Source organism: Cyrtonyx montezumae, unplaced genomic scaffold (genome assembly GCF_038088225.1).
Source record: "Cyrtonyx montezumae isolate F1298 unplaced genomic scaffold, pur_monq_1.0 scaffold_66, whole genome shotgun sequence".
NCBI lineage: Eukaryota > Metazoa > Chordata > Aves > Galliformes > Odontophoridae > Cyrtonyx > Cyrtonyx montezumae.
In genome coordinates, this window is record NW_027072074.1 from 356420 (window position 1) to 382256 (window position 25837).

A 25837-nucleotide genomic window follows, 5' to 3' on the forward strand; every position below is an offset into this window, starting at 1 on the left:
GTGGGCGCACAGATCGACTTGTGAGAGCACAGGACTGAGCTGTGAGAAAACAGATCGACTTGTGAGCGCACAGATCGACTTGTGAGTGCACAGGACTGAGCTGTGAGTGCACAGGACTGAGCTGTGAGTGCACAGGACCGACTTGTGAGAGCACAGGACTGAGCTGTGAGAAAACAGATCGACTTGTGAGCGCACAGATCGACTTGTGAGCGCACAGATCGACTTGTGAGAGCACAGGACTGAGCTTTGAGTGCACAGATCGACTTGTGAGCGCACAGGACCGACTTGTGAGCGCACAGGACTGAGATGTGGGCGCACAGGATCCAGACGTGCGCGCACAGGATCGCGACGTGGATGCGCAGCATCGGGATGTCGGTGCACAGGATCGCGACGTGGGTGCCCAGATCTGGGAGAAAGAAGGAATAAAGAGAAGGAAGTCCGGGTTTGGGGCCCCCACTCACTCGTGACCCTGAGCTCGGTCCCGCACAGGTACGGCTGCCTGCCCTCCTCCGTGAGGTTGCTGCTGTCGCACACGTAGACGCCGCTGTCCTCGACGCCGATCCTGAGGACGGTGAGGTTGATGCTGCTGTTGGTGCTCTCGATGCTGAAGCGCTCGGAGCTGTGGTTCAGAGCGCGGAACCGCTCCCCGTGCGCGGCCGCTCGGTACCACTGCATGGCGGCGGGGCGGCGCGTGTAGCACACCAAGTGCACGGGGATGTTCCTCCTGGCGGCCACGTAGCGTGGGTGCTGCCGTGCTGGGAAGCACTCGCTGCCTGCGGGGGACACGGGTGGGCACGGCAAGCCGGGGGGATTGGGGGGGGGGACTCCCGGTTTTCTGTGGGAATGATTTCGTGGATCCTTGGGGCTCCCGCCCCTCCCCGTCTGCGTGCTCCCAAATCGCAGCCCAGCTGTGGGAGAGGTCTGCAGATGTGGGGCTGGGGGTGTGCCGTGGGGCAGGGCACGGATCAGGGGAGGGCGTTGGTAGAAACCGTCCTCTGAGATCCAACTGCTGCTGCCCTGGGACGGCAACGAAAACGTTGTGGGGTGTGGGGAGCAGATGTGGGGCACGGGGAGCAGATGTGGGGCGCTGACGCATACCTGTCCGCCCAGCAGTGGGGTGCAGAGGCCGTGGGCTGTAGGGCTGGGCACCGCAGTGCCTTCCTGCCCCACTGCCGCGCGCTGTGGGGCGGGGATGCCGTCCTGCTCCCGGGGGTCGTCCTTGGGGGGCAGCGCAGTGGGGCAGAACCGCTCCAATGGGGTCACGGAGCTCAGCTCCGCTCTGCGGAACTGCAACAGCACAGTGCAAAAAGTGAGCGGGACCCACAGCGCCCCATAGAGCCCCACAGAGAGACACAGCGACCCCACAGAGCCCCACAGAGAGACACAGTGACCCCACAGAGGCCCACAGAGCCCCACAGAGAGACACAGCGACCCCACACAGCCCCACAGAGAGACACCGTGACCCCATAGAGCCCCACAGAGCCCGACAGAGAGACACCGTGACCCCATAGAGCCCCAGAGAGTCCCACAGAGAGACACAGTGACCCCACAGAGCCCCACAGAGAGACACTGTGACCCCATAGAGCCCCACAGAGTGATACAGTGACCCCACAGAGCCCCACAGAGAGACACTGTGACCCCATAGAGCCCCACAGAGTGATACAGTGACCCCACAGAGCCCCACAGAGCCCCACAGAGGGACACAGTGACCCCATAGAGCCCCACAGAGCCCCACAGAGTGACACAGTGACCCCACAGAGCCCCACGGAGAGACACAGTGACCCCATAAATACCCACAGAGCCCCACAGAGAGACACAGTGACCCCATAGAGCCCCACAGAGAGACACAGTGACCCCACAGAGCCCCACAGAGAGACACAGAGTGACACTGACCCCACAGACCCCATAGAGCCCCACAGAGAGACACAGTGACCCCATAGACCCCATAGAGCCCCACAGAGAGACAAAGTAACCCCACAGAGCCCCACAGAGAGACACAGTGACCCCACAGAGCCCCACAGAGAGACACAGTGACCCCACAGAGCCCCACAGAGAGACACAGTGACCCCACAGAGCCCCACAGAGAGACACAGTGACCCCACAGAGCCCCACAGAGAGACACAGTGACCCCACAGAGCCCCACAGAGAGACACTGTGACCCCACAGAGCCCTACAGAGAGACACTGTGACCCAACAGGCCCCACAGAGAGACACAGTGACCCCATAGAGCCCCACAGAGAGACACTGTGACCCCATAGAGCCCCACAGAGAGACACAGAGAGACACTGTGACCCCACAGAGCCCCACAGAGAGACACAGTGACCCCATAGAGCCCAACAGAGAGACACTGTGACCCCATAGAGCCCCACAGAGCCCCACAGAGACACTGTGACCCCACAGAGCCCCACAGAGAGACACTGTGACCCCACAGAGCCCTACAGAGAGACACAGTGACCCCACAGAGCCCACAGAGCCCCACAGAGAGACACAGTGACTCCATAGAGCCTCACAGAGCCCCACAGAGAGACACAGTGACCCCACAGACCCCATAGAGCCCCACAGAGAGACACAGTGACCCCACAGAGCCCCACAGAGAGACACAGTGACCCCACAGAGCCCCACAGAGAGACACAGTGACTCCACAGACCCCACAGAGCCCCACAGAGAGACACAGTGACCCCGCTGAGCCCCACAGAGAGAGACTGTGACCCCATAGAGCCCCACAGAGTGACTCAGTGACCCCACAGAGCCCCACAGTGACTCAGTGACCCCACAGAGCCCCACAGAGAGACACAGTGACCCCACAGAGCCCCACAGAGAGACACAGTGACCCCACAGAGCCCCACAGAGAGACACAGTGACCCCACAGTGCCCCACAGAGAGACACAGTGACTCCACAGACCCCACAGAGAGACACTGTGACCCCACAGAGCCCTACAGAGAGACACTGTGACCCCACAGACCCCACAGAGAGACACAGTGACCCCATAGAGTCCCACAGAGAGACACTGTGACCCCATAGACCCCATAGAGCCCCACAGAGAGACACAGAGACCCAACAGAGCCCCACAGAGAGACACAGTGACCCCGTAGAACCCCACAGAGAGACACAGTGACCCCACAGAGCCCCACAGAGAGACACAGTGACCCCACAGAGCCCCACAGAGAGACACAGTGACCCCACAGAGCCCCACAGAGAGACACAGTGACCCCACAGAGCCCCACAGAGAGACACAGTGACCCCACAGAGCCCCACAGAGAGACACAGTGACCACACAGAGCCCCACAGAGAGACACAGTGACCCCACAGAGCCCCACAGAGAGACACAGTGACCCCAGAGAGCCCCACAGAGAGACACAGTGACCCCACAGAGCCCCACAGAGAGACACTGTGACCCCACGGAGCCCCACAGAGAGACACTGTGACCCCACGGAGCCCCACAGAGAGACACTGTGACCCCACGGAGCCCCACAGAGAGACACAGTGACCCCACAGACACCACAAAGCCCCACAGAGACACACAGAGACCCCACAGAGTCCCACAGAGAGACACAGTAACCCCATAGAACCCCACAGAGAGACACAGTGACCCCACAGAGCCCCACAGAGAGACACAGTGACCCCACAGAGCCCCACAGAGAGACACAGTGACCCCACAGAGCCCCACAGAGAGACACAGTGACCCCACAGAGCCCCACAGAGAGACACAGTGACCCCACAGAGCCCCACAGAGAGACACAGTGACCCCACAGAGCCCCACAGAGAGACACAGTGACTCCACAGACCCCACAGAGCCCCACAGAGACACAGTGACCCCACAGAGCCCCACAGAGAGACACAGTGACCCCACAGACCCCACAGAGAGACACAGTGACCCCACAGAGCCCCACAGAGAGACAAAGTGACCCCACAGAGCCCCACAGAGAGACACAGTGACCCCATAGAGCCCCACAGAGCCCCACAGAGAGACACAGTGACCCCATAGAGCCCCACAGAGAGACACAGTGACCCCATAGACCCCATAGAGCCCCACAGAGAGACACAGTGACCCCACAGACCCCATAGAGCCCCAAAGAGAGACACAGTGACCCCACAGACCCTTTAGTGACCCCACAGAGCCCCGTAGAGGTCTGGGAGGCGTTGGAGCCGCTGTCCCAGGTTGAGGAGCTGTGGGATATGGGGCAGAGGGATATGGGGCTGCGGGGGGGGCTGGGGGAGGGGCACTCCCTGCTGCAGCGATGCATTCGGGTCGGGCTCCGGGTTGGGGTCCAGTTTGGGGTCGGTCTCTGCAGCTCTGCCCAGCTTGGAGTTATGGGGCGGTGCCTCGCTGCAGTGTGTGGGGCCGTGCACGAACGCGGCCTCCAAAGCGCAGCACTGAGCAGCTCCCAGTGCTCCCAGTGCTCCCAGTTCACCTCGCTGCTCAGCTCCCAGTGCTCCCCACATTCCCCCATAACTCCACCCCCCCACGATCCCTGTGGGGGATCCCTGCCCTGTGACCTCTGACCCCTGCCCCGTGACCTCCGACCCCAGCCCCGTGCCCTCAGAGCCCGGTCACGTGACCGCCGCCCCATAGTACCGTGCGAAGCGCCGCGCCCCCCCCACCATGAGCTGCATCTTCCGGCGCCGGGGGGGGGGCCGACCCCAAATACCACCACAGCGGAACCGCCACCGCCACCGGGAGCCTGTGGGGCACCCCATACAACGCCCCATAACCACCGCCCCATAACCGCCACCGGGAGCCTGTGGGGCACCCCATACAACGCCCCATAACCACCGCCCCATAACCGCCACCGGGAGCCTGTGGGGCACCCCATACAACGCCCCATAACCACCGCCCCATAACCGCCACCGGGAGCCTGTAAGGCACCCCATAGCCCGCCCCACAGAACACCGCATAACCGCCACACCATAACCTGCTGCCCTACAGCAGCCCCATGGCGACCCCAGCCCCACAGCTGCCCTACAGCCGCCCCACACGGAACCCAGCCCCACTGCCGCCCCACAGCCGCCCCATAGCTGAGCAGCCTCGCTCCTGGAGGTGGCTCAGTGTTGTGGTGTTGCGGTGTTGATGCCGTATTCCACATCAGAGCATCACGCAGCACTGAAGGAGTTAATGCTGTGGGAGCAGCAGAGGGGCGGAGCTCCGCACCGGATGCCCCATAGCCGCCCCATAGCCACCCCATAGATGCCAGGCGGCGCTCTGCCTGGGCGCGTTCCTCTGGGCTGCCGTGGAGGTTCAGCACGTGTGCTTCCCCTGCAGTTCCGCCTTAACGTCAGCTCACGGCTTTTGCTTTGGAAACTTTCTCTCTCTCTCAATTGTTCCATGGGATTCGATTTAGTAAAGTTCCCGTTCCTTCTCAGATCGTGCCGTTGTCTTCTTGTAGACCCATCTCTTCCCGCTGTTTCCCCCTCCCCCCCGGAGCGCGGCTCTGCTCGGGCGGCCGCGCGGCCACTGACGCAGTTTCTTTTTCTCTCCTCTCTCCCTTCTCGGTTTCCCTTGGGTCACTGTCACGGATAACACCGTGACACACCCCATCAAATGCTCCCCTCCAAGGACCCCAAAGCCAATGTGTGCCCTCTCTGACCTGCCCAGATTGTGACGTGGGCTCAGAGGATTGTGACGTGGGGGCACGGGATTGGTGGGCGCACGGGATTGTGACGTGGGGGCACGGGATTGTGACGTGGGCTCAGAGGATTGTGACGTGGGGGCACGGGATTGGTGGGCGCACGGGATTGTGACACACACGGGATTGTGACGTGGGCTCAGAGGATTGTGACGTGGGCGCACAGATCGAGTTGTGAGAGCACAGCATCGAGACGTGGGTGCACAGATCGACTTGTGAGAGCACAGGACTGAGCTGTGAGAAAACAGATCGACTTGTGAGCGCACAGATCGACTTGTGAGTGCACAGGACTGAGCTGTGAGTGCACAGGACTGAGCTGTGAGTGCACAGGACCGACTTGTGAGAGCACAGGACTGAGCTGTGAGAAAACAGATCGACTTGTGAGCGCACAGATCGACTTGTGAGCGCACAGATCGACTTGTGAGAGCACAGGACTGAGCTGTGAGTGCACAGATCGACTTGTGAGCGCACAGGACCGACTTGTGAGCGCACAGGACTGAGATGTGGGCGCACAGGATCCAGACGTGCGCGCACAGGATCGCGACGTGGATGCGCAGCATCGGGATGTCGGTGCACAGGATCGCGACGTGGGTGCCCAGATCTGGGAGAAAGAAGGAATAAAGAGAAGGAAGTCCGGGTTTGGGGCCCCCACTCACTCGTGACCCTGAGCTCGGTCCCGCACAGGTACGGCTGCCTGCCCTCCTCCGTGAGGTTGCTGCTGTCGCACACGTAGACGCCGCTGTCCTCGACGCCGATCCTGAGGACGGTGAGGTTGATGCTGCTGTTGGTGCTCTCGATGCTGAAGCGCTCGGAGCTGTGGTTCAGAGCGCGGAACCGCTCCCCGTGCGCGGCCGCTCGGTACCACTGCATGGCGGCGGGGCGGCGCGTGTAGCACACCAAGTGCACGGGGATGTTCCTCCTGGCGGCCACGTAGCGTGGGTGCTGCCGTGCTGGGAAGCACTCGCTGCCTGCGGGGGACACGGGTGGGCACGGCAAGCCGGGGGGATTGGGGGGGGGGACTCCCGGTTTTCTGTGGGAATGATTTCGTGGATCCTTGGGGCTCCCGCCCCTCCCCGTCTGCGTGCTCCCAAATCGCAGCCCAGCTGTGGGAGAGGTCTGCAGATGTGGGGCTGGGGGTGTGCCGTGGGGCAGGGCACGGATCAGGGGAGGGCGTTGGTAGAAACCGTCCTCTGAGATCCAACTGCTGCTGCCCTGGGACGGCAACGAAAACGTTGTGGGGTGTGGGGAGCAGATGTGGGGCACGGGGAGCAGATGTGGGGCGCTGACGCATACCTGTCCGCCCAGCAGTGGGGTGCAGAGGCCGTGGGCTGTAGGGCTGGGCACCGCAGTGCCTTCCTGCCCCACTGCCGCGCGCTGTGGGGCGGGGATGCCGTCCTGCTCCCGGGGGTCGTCCTTGGGGGGCAGCGCAGTGGGGCAGAACCGCTCCAATGGGGTCACGGAGCTCAGCTCCGCTCTGCGGAACTGCAACAGCACAGTGCAAAAAGTGAGCGGGACCCACAGCGCCCCATAGAGCCCCACAGAGAGACACAGCGACCCCACAGAGCCCCACAGAGAGACACAGTGACCCCACAGAGGCCCACAGAGCCCCACAGAGAGACACAGCGACCCCACACAGCCCCACAGAGAGACACCGTGACCCCATAGAGCCCCACAGAGCCCGACAGAGAGACACCGTGACCCCATAGAGCCCCAGAGAGTCCCACAGAGAGACACAGTGACCCCACAGAGCCCCACAGAGAGACACTGTGACCCCATAGAGCCCCACAGAGTGATACAGTGACCCCACAGAGCCCCACAGAGAGACACTGTGACCCCATAGAGCCCCACAGAGTGATACAGTGACCCCACAGAGCCCCACAGAGCCCCACAGAGGGACACAGTGACCCCATAGAGCCCCACAGAGCCCCACAGAGTGACACAGTGACCCCACAGAGCCCCACGGAGAGACACAGTGACCCCATAAATACCCACAGAGCCCCACAGAGAGACACAGTGACCCCATAGAGCCCCACAGAGAGACACAGTGACCCCACAGAGCCCCACAGAGAGACACAGAGTGACACTGACCCCACAGACCCCATAGAGCCCCACAGAGAGACACAGTGACCCCATAGACCCCATAGAGCCCCACAGAGAGACAAAGTAACCCCACAGAGCCCCACAGAGAGACACAGTGACCCCACAGAGCCCCACAGAGAGACACAGTGACCCCACAGAGCCCCACAGAGAGACACAGTGACCCCACAGAGCCCCACAGAGAGACACTGTGACCCCACAGAGCCCTACAGAGAGACACTGTGACCCAACAGGCCCCACAGAGAGACACAGTGACCCCATAGAGCCCCACAGAGAGACACTGTGACCCCATAGAGCCCCACAGAGAGACACAGAGAGACACTGTGACCCCACAGAGCCCCACAGAGAGACACAGTGACCCCATAGAGCCCAACAGAGAGACACTGTGACCCCATAGAGCCCCACAGAGCCCCACAGAGACACTGTGACCCCACAGAGCCCCACAGAGAGACACTGTGACCCCACAGAGCCCTACAGAGAGACACAGTGACCCCACAGAGCCCACAGAGCCCCACAGAGAGACACAGTGACCCCATAGAGCCCCACAGAGAGACACAGTGACTCCATAGAGCCTCACAGAGCCCCACAGAGAGACACAGTGACCCCACAGACCCCATAGAGCCCCACAGAGAGACACAGTGACCCCACAGAGCCCCACAGAGAGACACAGTGACCCCACAGAGCCCCACAGAGAGACACAGTGACTCCACAGACCCCACAGAGCCCCACAGAGAGACACAGTGACCCCGCTGAGCCCCACAGAGAGAGACTGTGACCCCATAGAGCCCCACAGAGTGACTCAGTGACCCCACAGAGCCCCACAGTGACTCAGTGACCCCACAGAGCCCCACAGAGAGACACAGTGACCCCACAGAGCCCCACAGAGAGACACAGTGACCCCACAGAGCCCCACAGAGAGACACAGTGACCCCACAGAGCCCCACAGAGAGACACAGTGACTCCACAGACCCCACAGAGAGACACTGTGACCCCACAGAGCCCTACAGAGAGACACTGTGACCCCACAGACCCCACAGAGAGACACAGTGACCCCATAGAGTCCCACAGAGAGACACTGTGACCCCATAGACCCCATAGAGCCCCACAGAGAGACACAGAGACCCAACAGAGCCCCACAGAGAGACACAGTGACCCCGTAGAACCCCACAGAGAGACACAGTGACCCCACAGAGCCCCACAGAGAGACACAGTGACCCCACAGAGCCCCACAGAGAGACACAGTGACCCCACAGAGCCCCACAGAGAGACACAGTGACCCCACAGAGCCCCACAGAGAGACACAGTGACCCCACAGAGCCCCACAGAGAGACACAGTGACCCCACAGAGCCCCACAGAGAGACACAGTGACCCCACAGAGCCCCACAGAGAGACACAGTGACCCCACAGAGCCCCACAGAGAGACACAGTGACCCCAGAGAGCCCCACAGAGAGACACAGTGACCCCACAGAGCCCCACAGAGAGACACTGTGACCCCACGGAGCCCCACAGAGAGACACTGTGACCCCACGGAGCCCCACAGAGAGACACTGTGACCCCACGGAGCCCCACAGAGAGACACAGTGACCCCACAGACACCACAAAGCCCCACAGAGACACACAGAGACCCCACAGAGTCCCACAGAGAGACACAGTAACCCCATAGAACCCCACAGAGAGACACAGTGACCCCACAGAGCCCCACAGAGAGACACAGTGACCCCACAGAGCCCCACAGAGAGACACAGTGACCCCACAGAGCCCCACAGAGAGACACAGTGACCCCACAGAGCCCCACAGAGAGACACAGTGACCCCACAGAGCCCCACAGAGAGACACAGTGACCCCACAGAGCCCCACAGAGAGACACAGTGACTCCACAGACCCCACAGAGCCCCACAGAGACACAGTGACCCCACAGAGCCCCACAGAGAGACACAGTGACCCCACAGACCCCACAGAGAGACACAGTGACCCCACAGAGCCCCACAGAGAGACAAAGTGACCCCACAGAGCCCCACAGAGAGACACAGTGACCCCATAGAGCCCCACAGAGCCCCACAGAGAGACACAGTGACCCCATAGAGCCCCACAGAGAGACACAGTGACCCCATAGACCCCACAGAGCCCCACAGAGAGACACAGTGACCCCACAGACCCCACAGAGCCCCAAAGAGAGACACAGTGACCCCACAGACCCTTTAGTGACCCCACAGAGCCCCGTAGAGGTCTGGGAGGCGTTGGAGCCGCTGTCCCAGGTTGAGGAGCTGTGGGATATGGGGCAGAGGGATATGGGGCTGCGGGGGGGGCTGGGGGAGGGGCACTCCCTGCTGCAGCGATGCATTCGGGTCGGGCTCCGGGTTGGGGTCCAGTTTGGGGTCGGTCTCTGCAGCTCTGCCCAGCTTGGAGTTATGGGGCGGTGCCTCGCTGCAGTGTGTGGGGCCGTGCACGAACGCGGCCTCCAAAGCGCAGCACTGAGCAGCTCCCAGTGCTCCCAGTGCTCCCAGTTCACCTCGCTGCTCAGCTCCCAGTGCTCCCCACATTCCCCCATAACTCCACCCCCCCACGATCCCTGTGGGGGATCCCTGCCCTGTGACCTCTGACCCCTGCCCCGTGACCTCCGACCCCAGCCCCGTGCCCTCAGAGCCCGGTCACGTGACCGCCGCCCCATAGTACCGTGCGAAGCGCCGCGCCCCCCCCACCATGAGCTGCATCTTCCGGCGCCGGGGGGGGGGGCCGACCCCAAATACCACCACAGCGGAACCGCCACCGCCACCGGGAGCCTGTGGGGCACCCCATACAACGCCCCATAACCACCGCCCCATAACCGCCACCGGGAGCCTGTGGGGCACCCCATACAACGCCCCATAACCACCGCCCCATAACCGCCACCGGGAGCCTGTGGGGCACCCCATACAACGCCCCATAACCACCGCCCCATAACCGCCACCGGGAGCCTGTAAGGCACCCCATAGCCCGCCCCACAGAACACCGCATAACCGCCACACCATAACCTGCTGCCCTACAGCAGCCCCATGGCGACCCCAGCCCCACAGCTGCCCTACAGCCGCCCCACACGGAACCCAGCCCCACTGCCGCCCCACAGCCGCCCCATAGCTGAGCAGCCTCGCTCCTGGAGGTGGCTCAGTGTTGTGGTGTTGCGGTGTTGATGCCGTATTCCACATCAGAGCATCACGCAGCACTGAAGGAGTTAATGCTGTGGGAGCAGCAGAGGGGCGGAGCTCCGCACCGGATGCCCCATAGCCGCCCCATAGCCACCCCATAGATGCCAGGCGGCGCTCTGCCTGGGCGCGTTCCTCTGGGCTGCCGTGGAGGTTCAGCACGTGTGCTTCCCCTGCAGTTCCGCCTTAACGTCAGCTCACGGCTTTTGCTTTGGAAACTTTCTCTCTCTCTCAATTGTTCCATGGGATTCGATTTAGTAAAGTTCCCGTTCCTTCTCAGATCGTGCCGTTGTCTTCTTGTAGACCCATCTCTTCCCGCTGTTTCCCCCTCCCCCCCGGAGCGCGGCTCTGCTCGGGCGGCCGCGCGGCCACTGACGCAGTTTCTTTTTCTCTCCTCTCTCCCTTCTCGGTTTCCCTTGGGTCACTGTCACGGATAACACCGTGACACACCCCATCAAATGCTCCCCTCCAAGGACCCCAAAGCCAATGTGTGCCCTCTCTGACCTGCCCAGATTGTGATGTGGGCTCAGAGGATTGTGACGTGGGGGCACGGGATTGGTGGGCGCACGGGATTGTGACGTGGGGGCACGGGATTGTGACGTGGGCTCAGAGGATTGTGACGTGGGGGCACGGGATTGGTGGGCGCACGGGATTGTGACACACACGGGATTGTGACGTGGGCTCAGAGGATTGTGACGTGGGCGCACAGATCGAGTTGTGAGAGCACAGCATCGAGACGTGGGCGCACAGATCGACTTGTGAGAGCACAGGACTGAGCTGTGAGAAAACAGATCGACTTGTGAGCGCACAGATCGACTTGTGAGTGCACAGATCGACTTGTGAGAGCACAGGACTGAGCTGTGAGTGCACAGGACTGAGCTGTGAGTGCACAGGACCGACTTGTGAGAGCACAGGACTGAGCTGTGAGAAAACAGATCGACTTGTGAGCGCACAGATCGACTTGTGAGCGCACAGATCGACTTGTGAGAGCACAGGACTGAGCTGTGAGTGCACAGATCGACTTGTGAGCGCACAGGACCGACTTGTGAGCGCACAGGACTGAGATGTGGGCGCACAGGATCCAGACGTGCGCGCACAGGATCGCGACGTGGATGCGCAGCATCGGGATGTCGGTGCACAGGATCGCGACGTGGGTGCCCAGATCTGGGAGAAAGAAGGAATAAAGAGAAGGAAGTCCGGGTTTGGGGCCCCCACTCACTCGTGACCCTGAGCTCGGTCCCGCACAGGTACGGCTGCCTGCCCTCCTCCGTGAGGTTGCTGCTGTCGCACACGTAGACGCCGCTGTCCTCGACGCCGATCCTGAGGACGGTGAGGTTGATGCTGCTGTTGGTGCTCTCGATGCTGAAGCGCTCGGAGCTGTGGTTCAGAGCGCGGAACCGCTCCCCGTGCGCGGCCGCTCGGTACCACTGCATGGCGGCGGGGCGGCGCGTGTAGCACACCAAGTGCACGGGGATGTTCCTCCTGGCGGCCACGTAGCGTGGGTGCTGCCGTGCTGGGAAGCACTCGCTGCCTGCGGGGGACACGGGTGGGCACGGCAAGCCGGGGGGATTGGGGGGGGGGACTCCCGGTTTTCTGTGGGAATGATTTCGTGGATCCTTGGGGCTCCCGCCCCTCCCCGTCTGCGTGCTCCCAAATCGCAGCCCAGCTGTGGGAGAGGTCTGCAGATGTGGGGCTGGGGGTGTGCCGTGGGGCAGGGCACGGATCAGGGGAGGGCGTTGGTAGAAACCGTCCTCTGAGATCCAACTGCTGCTGCCCTGGGACGGCAACGAAAACGTTGTGGGGTGTGGGGAGCAGATGTGGGGCACGGGGAGCAGATGTGGGGCGCTGACGCATACCTGTCCGCCCAGCAGTGGGGTGCAGAGGCCGTGGGCTGTAGGGCTGGGCACCGCAGTGCCTTCCTGCCCCACTGCCGCGCGCTGTGGGGCGGGGATGCCGTCCTGCTCCCGGGGGTCGTCCTTGGGGGGCAGCGCAGTGGGGCAGAACCGCTCCAATGGGGTCACGGAGCTTAGCTCCGCTCTGCGGAACTGCAACAGCACAGTGCAAAAAGTGAGCGGGACCCACAGCGCCCCATAGAGCCCCACAGAGAGACACAGCGACCCCACAGAGCCCCACAGAGAGACACAGTGACCCCACAGAGCCCCACAGAGAGACACAGTGACCCCACAGAGGCCCACAGAGCCCCACAGAGAGACACAGCGACCCCACACAGCCCCACAGAGAGACACCGTGACCCCATAGAGCCCCACAGAGCCCCACAGAGAGACACAGTGACCCCACAGAGCCCCACAGAGAGACACCGTGACCCCATAGATCCCCAGAGAGTCCCACAGAGAGACACAGTGACCCCACAGAGCCCCACAGAGAGACAAAGTGACCCCACAGAGCCCCACAGAGAGACACAGTGACCCCACAGAGCCCCACAGAGAGACACAGTGACCCCATAGAGCCCCACAGAGTGATACAGTGACCCCACAGAGCCCCACAGAGCCCCACAGAGGGACACAGTGACCCCACAGAGCCCCACAGAGCCCCACAGAGAGACACAGTGACCCCACAGACCCCATAGAGTCCCACAGAGAGACACTGTGACCCCATAGACCCCATAGAGCCCCACAGAGAGACACAGAGACCCCACAGAGCCCCACAGAGAGACACAGTGACCCCATAGAACCCCACAGAGAGACACAGTGACCCCACAGAGCCCCACAGAGAGACACAGTGACCCCACAGAGCCCCACAGAGAGACACAGTGACCCCATAGAGCCCAACAGAGAGACACTGTGACCCCATAGAGCCCCACAGAGCCCCACAGAGAGACACTGTGACCCCACAGAGCCCCACAGAGAGACACTGTGACCCCACAGAGCCCCACAGAGAGACACAGTGACCCCATAGAACCCCACAGAGAGACACAGTGACCCCATAGAGCCTCACAGAGCCCCACAGAGAGACACTGTGACCCCACAGACCCCATAGAGTCCCACAGAGCCCCACAGAGTGACACTGACCCCACAGACCCAATAGAGCCCCACAGAGAGACACAGTGACCCCATAGACCCCATAGAGCCCCACAGAGAGACACAGTGACCCCACAGAGCCCCACAGAGAGACACAGTGACCCCATAGAGCCCCACAGAGAGACACAGTGACCCCACAGAGCCCCACAGAGAGACACAGTGACCCCACAGAGCCCCACAGAGAGACAGTGACCCCACAGAGCCCCACAGAGAGACACTGTGACCCCATAGAGCCCCACAGAGCCCCACAGAGAGACACTGTGACCCCACAGAGCCCTACAGAGAGACACAGTGACCCCACAGACCCCACAGAGAGACACAGTGACCCCATAGAGCCCCACAGAGAGACACTGTGATCCCATAGAGCCCCACAGAGAGACACAGCGACCCCACAGAGCCCCACAGAGAGACACAGTGACCCCGCAGAGCCCCACAGAGAGACACAGTGACCCCACAGAGGCCCACAGAGCCCCACAGAGAGACACAGCGACCCCACACAGCCCCACAGAGAGACACCGTGACCCCATAGAGCCCCAGAGAGTCCCACAGAGAGACACAGTGACCCCACAGAGCCCCACAGAGAGACACTGTGACCCCATAGAGCCCCACAGAGAGACACTGTGACCCCATAGAGCCCCACAGAGAGACACTGTGACCCCACAGAGCCCCACAGAGAGACACTGTGACCCCATAGAGCCCCACAGAGAGACACTGTGACCCCACAGAGCCCCACAGAGAGACACAGTGACCCCATAGAGCCCCACAGAGAGACACAGTGACCCCATAGAGCCCCACAGAGAGACACAGTGACCCCGTAGACCCCATAGAGTCCCACAGAGAGACAGTGACCCCGTAGACCCCATAGAGCCCCACAGAGCCCCACAGAGTGACACTGACCCCACAGACCCCATAGAGCCCCACAGAGACACGGTGACCCCACAGACCCCATAGAGCCCCACAGAGAGACACAGTGACCCCATAGACCCCATAGAGGCCCACAGAGAGACACAGTGACCCCACAGAGCCCCACAGAGAGACACAGTGACCCCATAGAGCCCCACAGAGAGACACAGTGACCCCACAGAGCCCCGTAGAGGTCTGGGAGGCGGTGGAGCCGCTGTCCCAGGTTGAGGAGCTGTGGGATATGGGGCAGAGGGATATGGGGCTGCGAGGAGCCTGTGAGGCACCCCATACAACGCCCCATAACCAGCGCCCCATAACCGCCACCGGGAGCCTGTGGGGCACCCCATACAACGCCCCATAACCACCGCCCCATAACCGCCACCGGGAGCCTGTGGGGCACCCCACAGCCCGCCCCATAGAACACCACATAACCACCACCCCATAACCTGTTGCCCATAAGCTGCCCCATAGGGAACCCAGCCCCATAGCCGCCCCACAGCCACCCCATAGGGAACCCAGCCCCATAGAATCTTCATAGCTACCGTACAGCTGCCCCACAGGGAACCCAGCCCCATAGCCGCCACATAGCCGCCCCATAGTGAACTCAGCCCCACAGCTGCCCTATAGTTGCCCCATAGCTGAGCAGCCTCGCTCCCCCGCCCCACAGCGAACTCAGCCCCACCGCCGCCCCATAGCGCCCCACGGCACGACCCCGCAGGGACAGCTCGGGGAGTTCCGGGAGGGGTTCGGGGAGTTCCGGAAGGACTCGGGGGGGTTCGGCGGGGTTCGGGGGTCCCCGCTCCGCGCCCACCGCCGCGCGCTGCCCAACGGCCGCCCGACGCTCCGCCCCCCGCGCCCTCCCATTGGCTGCCGCGCCGCGCGGCCCCGCCCCCATTCTCGCGCGGGCCGGGCGCTGATAGGCGGGCGGAGGAAGAGGTCCCGCCCCTTTCACCGCGGACCCACAGTTGCCCCACTGCGGGACCCACAGCTGCCCCATAGCGGGACCCACAGCTGCCCCATAGCTGCCTCATAGCGGGACCCATAGCGAAACCCACAGCTGCCCCATAGCGGGACCCATAGCTGCCCCATAAGGAACCCAGCCCCACAGCCGCCTCATAGCCACCCCATAGTGAACCCAGACCCACAGCTGCCCTACAGCTGCCCCATAGGGAACCCAGCCCCACAGCCGCGCCATAGCCACACCATAGCTGCCCTACAGCTGCCCCATAGGGAACCCAGCCCCATAGCCGCCCCATAGCCACCCAACAGGGAACCCAGCCCCACAGCTGCCCTACAGCTGCCCTACAGGGAACCCAGCCCCACAGCCGCCCCACAGCCACCCCATAGAGAACCCAGCCCCATAGCCGCCCCATAGCCACCCCATAGCTGCCCCACAGCTCCCCACTGGTGAGCTCAGCCCCATAGCTCCCCCATAGGGAACCCAGCCCCTATGGGGGCGCCCCACAGCCACCCCACAGGGAACCCAGCCCAACAGCTGCCCTACAGCCGCCCCATGGCGACCCCAGCCCCACAGCTGCCCTACAGCCGCCCCACACGGAACCCAGCCCCACTGCCGCCCCACAGCCGCCCCATAGCTGAGCAGCCTCGCTCCTGGAGGTGGCTCAGTGTTGTGGTGTTGCGGTGTTGATGCCGTATTCCACATCAGAGCATCACGCAGCACTGAAGGAGTTAATGCTGTGGGAGCAGCAGAGGGGCGGAGCTCCGCACCGGATGCCCCATAGCCGCCCCATAGCCACCCCATAGATGCCAGGCGGCGCTCTGCCTGGGCGCGTTCCTCTGGGCTGCCGTGGAGGTTCAGCACGTGTGCTTCCCCTGCAGTTCCGCCTTAACGTCAGCTCACGGCTTTTGCTTTGGAAACTTTCTCTCTCTCTCAATTGTTCCATGGGATTCGATTTAGTAAAGTTCCCGTTCCTTCTCAGATCGTGCCGTTGTCTTCTTGTAGACCCATCTCTTCCCGCTGTTTCCCCCTCCCCCCCGGAGCGCGGCTCTGCTCGGGCGGCCGCGCGGCCACTGACGCAGTTTCTTTTTCTCTCCTCTCTCCCTTCTCGGTTTCCCTTGGGTCACTGTCACGGATAACACCGTGACACACCCCATCAAATGCTCCCCTCCAAGGACCCCAAAGCCAATGTGTGCCCTCTCTGACCTGCCCAGATTGTGACGTGGGCTCAGAGGATTGTGACGTGGGGGCACGGGATTGGTGGGCGCACGGGATTGTGACGTGGGGGCACGGGATTGTGACGTGGGCTCAGAGGATTGTGACGTGGGGGCACGGGATTGGTGGGCGCACGGGATTGTGACGTGGGGGCACGGGATTGTGACGTGGGCTCAGAGGATTGTGACGTGGGGGCACGTGATTGGTGGGCGCACGGGATTGTGACACACACGGGATTGTGACGTGGGCTCAGAGGATTGTGACGTGGGCGCACAGATCGAGTTGTGAGAGCACAGCATCGAGACGTGGGCGCACAGATCGACTTGTGAGAGCACAGGACGGACTTGTGAGAGCACAGATTGACTTGTGAGCACACAGGACTGAACTGTGAGTGCACAGATCGACTTCTGAGTGCACAGGACTGAGCTGTGAGAGCACAGATCGACTTGTGAGTGCACCGATCGACTTGTGAGCGCACAGGACTGAGCTGTGAGAAAACAGATCGACTTGTGAGCGCACAGATCGACTTGTGAGTGCACAGGACTGAGCTGTGAGTGCACAGGACCGACTTGTGAGAGCACAGGACTGAGCTGTGAGAAAACAGATCGACTTGTGAGCGCACAGATCGACTTGTGAGCGCACAGATCGACTTGTGAGAGCACAGGACTGAGCTGTGAGTGCACAGATCGACTTGTGAGCGCACAGGACCGACTTGTGAGCGCACAGGACTGAGATGTGGGCGCACAGGATCCAGACGTGCGCGCACAGGATCGCGACGTGGATGCGCAGCATCGGGATGTCGGTGCACAGGATCGCGACGTGGGTGCCCAGATCTGGGAGAAAGAAGGAATAAAGAGAAGGAAGTCCGGGTTTGGGGCCCCCACTCACTCGTGACCCTGAGCTCGGTCCCGCACAGGTACAGCTGCCTGCCCTCCTCCGTGAGGTTGCTGCTGTCGCACACGTAGATGCCGCTGTCCTCGACGCCGATCCTGAGGACGGTGAGGTTGATGCTGCTGTTGGTGCTCTCGATGCTGAAGCGCTCGGAGCTGTGGTTCAGAGCGCGGAACCGCTCCCCGTGCGCGGCCGCTCGGTACCACTGCATGGCGGCGGGGCGGCGCGTGTAGCACACCAAGTGCACGGGGATGTTCCTCCTGGCGGCCACGTAGCGTGGGTGCTGCCGTGCTGGGAAGCACTCGCTGCCTGCGGGGGACACGGGTGGGCACGGCAAGCCGGGGGGATTGGGGGGGGGGACTCCCGGTTTTCTGTGGGAATGATTTCGTGGATCCTTGGGGCTCCCGCCCCTCCCCGTCTGCGTGCTCCCAAATCGCAGCCCAGCTGTGGGAGAGGTCTGCAGATGTGGGGCTGGGGGTGTGCCGTGGGGCAGGGCACGGATCAGGGGAGGGCGTTGGTAGAAACCGTCCTCTGAGATCCAACTGCTGCTGCCCTGGGACGGCAACGAAAACGTTGTGGGGTGTGGGGAGCAGATGTGGGGCACGGGGAGCAGATGTGGGGCGCTGACGCATACCTGTCCGCCCAGCAGTGGGGTGCAGAGGCCGTGGGCTGTAGGGCTGGGCACCGCAGTGCCTTCCTGCCCCACTGCCGCGCGCTGTGGGGCGGGGATGCTGTCCTGCTCCCGGGGGTCGTCCTTGGGGGGCAGCGCAGTGGGGCAGAACCGCTCCAATGGGGTCACGGAGCTCAGCTCCGCTCTGCGGAACTGCAACAGCACAGTGCAAAAAGTGAGCGGGACCCACAGCGCCCCATAGAGCCCCACAGAGAGACACAGCGACCCCACAGAGCCCCACAGAGAGACACAGTGACCCCACAGAGGCCCACAGAGAGACACAGCGACCCCACACAGCCCCACAGAGAGACACATTGACCCCATAGAGCCCCACAGAGAGACACAGTGACCCCATAGAGCCCTACAGAGAGACACCGTGACCCCACAGAGCCCCACAGAGAGACACAGTGACCCCATAGAGCCCCACAGAGCCCCACAGAGAGACACAGTGACCCCATAGAGCCCCACAGAGAGACACAGTGACCCCATAGACCCCAGAGAGCCCCACAGAGAGACACAGTGACCCCATAGAGACCCACAGAGAGACACAGTGACCCCATAGAGACCCACAGAGCCCCACAGAGAGACAGAGTGACCCCAGAGAGCCCCACAGAGCCCCACAGAGAGACACTGTGACCCCATAGAGCCCCACAGAGAGACACACTGTCCCCACAGACCCCATAGAGCTGCACAGAGAGACACAGTGACCCCATAGACCCCATAGAGGCCCACAGAGAGACACAGTGACCCCACAGAGCCCCACAGAGAGACACTGTGACAACATAGAGCCCCACAGAGAGACACAGTGACCCCATAGACCCCATAGAGCCTTTTTCTTCGTGAAACTTCGTCAATCTCCGTTTCCTTTTCGCACACACGGACGTTACTGTTTCCTTCCCCAAAACTGTATGCTCTTCTGATCTTAGCAAAGTAGATGCGACATCTGAGTAAGGCTGGCTATTCTCGCAGATTCTGGTGTCTGTCGAACCGGATCGAATACTTCCCAACAAACTTCATCACCGGAGCATCGGAGATGAGCCCGTACGAAAGTGAGCCGAGTCGGCAACGAACGTGACACTCGAAACGCTCTTAACCGCGGATTCCGCTTGAAACGCTTCAACCGCGGTTTCTGCTGCTTGAGCCGCTGAAGAAAGACGCGAATCAGCCGGCTGCCGTGCGCTGAAGAGCGGCTTGAAAACGCAGCCTTCTGCGGTCTGATTCCAACACATCAGTGATTGCCCGTATAACAGACCCCGTTCCTGGCGTTGTCGGTAAAGATAGGGAGGACCCCGATGTTAGTATGGGGGAAAGATTCTGTTCCCTTTCTGCTCTGCCACCGCCGGCAATATATGTCTGCATCAGAAGTTCACCTCCGTCCACGTTTTCATACTTTATTTCAGAAACTTTTTGATGTCTATTTCTTTTCTCCCTGGAACATCGATTCTCCCCGATTATTTTTCATTCACACAGACATTACTGATTCCTTTTTTGATATTGTATGCACTTGAGTACCCAGCAATGTAGAAGCGAATTGTGAGTGAATCTGGCCCCTCTCGCAGATTCTCGTGTCTGTCCCACCGGATCGAATACTTCCCCAATAACCTTCATCACCGGAGCATCGAAGATGAGCCCGTACGAAACTGAGCCGAGTCGGCAACGAACGTCACACTCGAATCGCTCTTACCAGCGGATTCCGCTTGAAACGCATCAACCGCGGTTTCTGCTGCTTGAGCCGCTGAAGAAAGACGCGACTCAGCCGGCTGCCGTGCGCTGAAGAGCGGCTTGAAAACGCAGCCTGCTGCGGTCTGACTCTAACATAACTGTGATTAGGCGTAAAACAGAATCCATTTTTGGAATTGATAACAGAATTGAGTTCAGCCACACATTTATTGTGTGTTTAATGAACAACACTTACGCAGAGCTTTATCTCAAATGGAACAAAATGTCTTGTTCTATAATATGCCGATTTGAAGCTCAGTATTTGCCAACACCCAAAATTGTTTTAAACAATAACAATAAAATTCCAACTAATCCCAATCCTAAATCTATTCATAAAATGCAAACAAACCCTGTCCCTTACGCAAATATGAAATCAAATCCTAACCCATACATAAAATCCATCCCAAACCCTATCCCTTACCGTAAACGTAACCTTAGCTTTAATCATAACACTAACACCCTAACCCAAACACTGCAACAAACCAAAACTCTAAACCGAGCACTATAGCAGATCATACCCTACTCTGGGACTATAAACCAACTAAACTCAAAGCCTCGCCCTATGCCAAATACAAGCACTAAACGTGGCCAAAACACTATTCCAATTCCTATTTTTGAACCATAACCAATCATTAAACAAATCCAGGGCTTAACCCTTCTTTCACACTAAAGCTCAAACTTACCCTACACTACACAAGAAATTTAACACTACCTCTATTCTTTAAACCTAGCACTAAACCTATACCTAAAAATTACCCTAAAACTTGACCTAAACCTAAGCCCAAACCTAATGTTTACCCATAACCCTAACCACTCGACCTAACCCTAAACCTAATCCTAACATTAAACCTGAAGCTAACACTAAAACTAAAACTACAATTAACCCAAAATCAAACCCTAAGCCTAACCCAACCCTAACCCTAACACTATACCTTAACACTAACCCTAACGCTAACCCCAACCCTAATCCTTATCCTAACCCTAACGCTAATCCTAACCCTAAGCCCTAACCCTAACCCAATCCCAACTATCCCAACACCAGCCCCAACCCTATCCCTAACACCAACAACAACCCCAACCCAAACAATAACATCTAAAACCTAACGCTAACCCTAACACTAACCCTAACCCCAACCCCAAACAAAACCCCAACCAAAATCCCAACCCCAACCCTAACCCTAAACCTAATCCTAACCTGAACCCTAAACCTAAAGCCTAACCCTAACCCAAGCCATAACCCGAGCCCTAAACCTAACCCAACCCCAGACACAACCCAAACCCAACCCCAATCCTAACAACAACCCCAACCTATATCAGTAACCCTAACCGTAAAACTAAACCTAACCCTAAGCCTAAGACTAATCCTAACCCAAGCCATAACCCTAACCCTAACCTTATACTAATCCTAACTCTAACCCTAACCCTAATCCGAACAACCCTAATCCCAAACCCAACCCCAACCCTAACTCCAAACTTAACTCTAACCCTAACCCGAACCCTTACCATAACCTTACCCTAACCCTAACATTAACTCTAAACCTAAAACTAACCTTACCCTAACATGAACACTAACCCTAACCCTAACCCTAACCCTACACCTAACCCTAAACCTAACCTTAACATTAACCCTGAAGCTAACACTAACCCTAAACCTAAGACTAACCCAAACCCTAACCCTGACCCTAACCCAGACCCAAACACTAATGCTCAACCTAACCCAAACCCTAATCCAAACAACACTAACCCTAACCCTAAATCAAACCCTAACCCTAACCCAACACTAACCCTAACCCTATACCTTAACCCTAACCCTAACGCTAACCCCAACCCTAATCCTTACCCTAACCCTAAGCCAAAATCTTACCCCCACACAAATCCAAATTCTACACATAAAAATATTACTAAAGCCAATCTTCACCGAAGCCGCTAAAATTACCTAAATCCTTCCCTAACACTTACTGTAAGACTAATTCTTTAACCCTAACACTAACACTTACCCTAACCTTAACACTAAATCCAATTGTACACCCAACCCTACACATTAACATAAAACTTACTTTAAATCTGTAAAACCAACACTAACCCTAACAATAATCCTAACACTAATCCTAACCTCTAACCTAACCCTAACCCAAAACATCTCTTCTCAGAGATCCCTCCCACGTGGAGTCCGGTGCGAGCCTTATCATCCTGATGGTGAGCCGTCTTCTCTTTTGTATTATTTGTATACTATCTATATAGAACAACTCAAAATATACCGTCGTCTATACTATTTCTTTGTGAAGTACCATCCTTGGGAGTTATTTACCCCACACTAACCCTAACCAGAACTCAATCCCTAACCTAAACCTAACAATTGCTATAAATCTTCATCTAGAAACCTAACACTAAACCTTACCCTAACTCTAAACCTAACCCTAACCCTAACCCTAACCCCTAAGCCTTACACTTACCCTAACCCTAACCCTAATGCTAACCCATAACCCTAAACCAAACCCCATACCCTGACCCAAATTCAAAAAGTAACCCAAACCCAAACACTACCCTAAACCTAACCCAACTCCAACTGCAAACCCATCCCCAAACCCAACACCAACACCTAACCCCTAACCATAAACCTAACCCACACCCTTAACTTAACCCTCACCTATACCCTAACCCTAAGCCTACCCCTATTCCTACCCTAACCCTACTACCTAACCCTAAACCTAACCCTAACATTAACCCTCAACCTAACACTAACCCTAAAACTAACACTAAACGAAACCCAAACCCTGACCCTAACCCAGACCCAAACACTAGTGCTCAACCTAACCCAAACCCTAATCCAAACAACACTAACCCTAACCCAAAATCAAACCCTAAGCCTAACCCAACCCTAACCCTAACACTATACCTTAACCCTAACCCTAACGCTAACCCCAACCCTAATCCTTATCCTAACCCTAACGCTAATCCTAACCCTAAGCCCTAACCCTAACCCAATCCCAACTATCCCAACACCAGCCCCAACCCTATCCCTAACACCAACAACCCCAACCCAAACAATAAGGAAATTGGAATACAAAATGGAATAGAGATATAATGGAATACAAAAAGGAATAGAGATAGAGAACGGGGAGACTTATAAGGCAAGGAAAAAGGAGGTTCCCCTGAAGAATACGACTGCTGCCGAGAAGATCATACACCCCGCTGCTCTAAGCAAAAGACTAGGCGAGGGAGGCAGAGGCGTACAGCGGTGGGGCTATGAGAATGACCTCCGAGGTGAAATCACCTTGACCTTTGTCTCCTAATCTGGAAGGCCTCACGAAGCCATACTGAAAGTGCTCACTGAATTCATATTGTAAGTGCTCACTGGATTCAGAACGTTCTCACTTAATTCAGATTGGCTATGTAAAAAAAAAAAATATATATATATATATATATATTAAAAAAAAAAAAAGGAGGAGAAAAGGGGGGGCTAAGAAAGAACTTGAAAATATTCATTCTGGAAAATGAGTACACCAACAATACTGAATAAGATAATTGCAGCATTGTAAAATTGCTGGAACAATTGAAAGGAAAAGAACATATTTTACCTCAAAATGCAGTGATATGGTTTGATGAACAAAATGAGACAAAAGAAAAGGGGGGATTGCGATAAAAATGAGACCTGTATTTGTTAATCAAACCGACTCGAGACAGAAGTGTCAGTGTTTTTCAGTGTTTTGCTTTCTGAAAACTATGTAGTTGGTAGAAGTCTCAAAATAGATGTATAAATGTTTTGTCTAAGAACTTTGGAATTTGTGCAAATTGGAGCCACAGCGCTTAGTTCTAACAACTGGACAATGAACAACAGACAGCAGTGACCTTCTAAGAAACTGAAAAAAGAAAAATAAGTGAAAATCTCCTCTTAAGTGCGCATGATCGAAGCTGAAGAGGCCTACGGCCCTTTTCATCTCAACCACCAGGTGGCAGAGAACGACCCCCACATAACAGCCATTGCAGCCCAGGAAGGGAAAGATAAACACAGATGCAGAGATAAGAGACAATAAAAAGTGGGATCAGGAGGACCCCGTTGCGCACCTCTGGTGGAGCAGAGACTCCCGGCCTCCCAGGGCAGTTTCGCTCGTTTATTGCTTGCTCAATAAATCTTCTACTGTTGGTAACGATTGGTGTGTTTTGTTCTTCACAACTATAACAATCCTGAAGGTGAGCCATCTTCTCTTCTGTATTATTTGTATACTATCTATATAGAACAACTCAAAATAGACTATCCTCTATACTATTTCTTTGTGAAGAAACGTCCTTGGGAGTTATATACCCGACACTAACCCGAACCCTAACTCAAGCCTTAACCCTAACAACTACAGTAAATCTAAAACTATATACCTAACCCTAATCCTAAACCTAAACGCTAACACAAACCCTAACCTTAACCCTAAACGTAACCCTAACCCTATCCCAAACCCAAACCGAACCCAAAACTTAACTCTCACCCTAACCCTTATCCTAACCCTAACCTATACAATAACCATATCCTTTATAAACAAGCCCAACCCCAACACCAACCCCAACCCCAAACAACCGCCTAAACCCTAACCTTAACCTTAACCCATAACCTTACCCTTATCCTAAACAAAACCCTAACCCTTACCAAAACCCCAAACTAACCCCTAACCCTAAAACCAAACTCAAATCCTAAACCCTGGCTTTAAAACTAAACTTAAAATTAACCCCAACCCTAACCCTAACCCTAACCCTAACACCAACCCCATCTCCAACGGTAATCCCAAAACCCTAACCCAAACCCTAACCCTAAACCCAAACCTAGCCCTAACCCTAATCTATGACCCTAAACCTGAAGCCTTACGCTAACCCTAACACTAAACCTAACCCTATCCTTAACACTAACACCAATCCCAACCGCAACCCCAACCCAAACCCTTACCTGTAACCCCTAACCCTAACGCTTACCCTAACCCTACCCCAAAACCAACCACAAGGACTAACCCATACCCGTAACCCCTAACCCTAACCCTTCCCCAAAAGCAATCACAAGCACAAACCCTAACCCTAACCCCAACAATAACCCTAACCTTAATCACATACCCTATACCATAACCCTAATCCTAATACTGGCACTACGCCTACCCCAAACCCAACTACAAACCCTAACCATAATCCTATCCCTAAACCTTAGCCTACCCCTACCCCAAAACCAGCCACAAGCGCTAACACTAATCCTATCCCTAAATATTGACCTACACCTAACCCTACCCCAAAAGCAACCAAAAGCACTAACCCTAACCCTAATCTATAACCCTGAACTATAACCCTAACCCTAATCCTAACCCTAATCCTAGACATTTTTATACTGGTCATAAAACCTTTCAAATCTTGAAATTTCAAATCTGGGGGAAAGATTCTGTTCCCTTTCTGCTATGAAAGGTGAACTATGCCTGGGCGTAGTTGTGTCACAGTGCAAACTGTTGCCATTCACAATAAGTCTTGTCCAGCCCTGACGGAGTAGCGGTATTGAAGGTCAGTGTGCCGGGCTG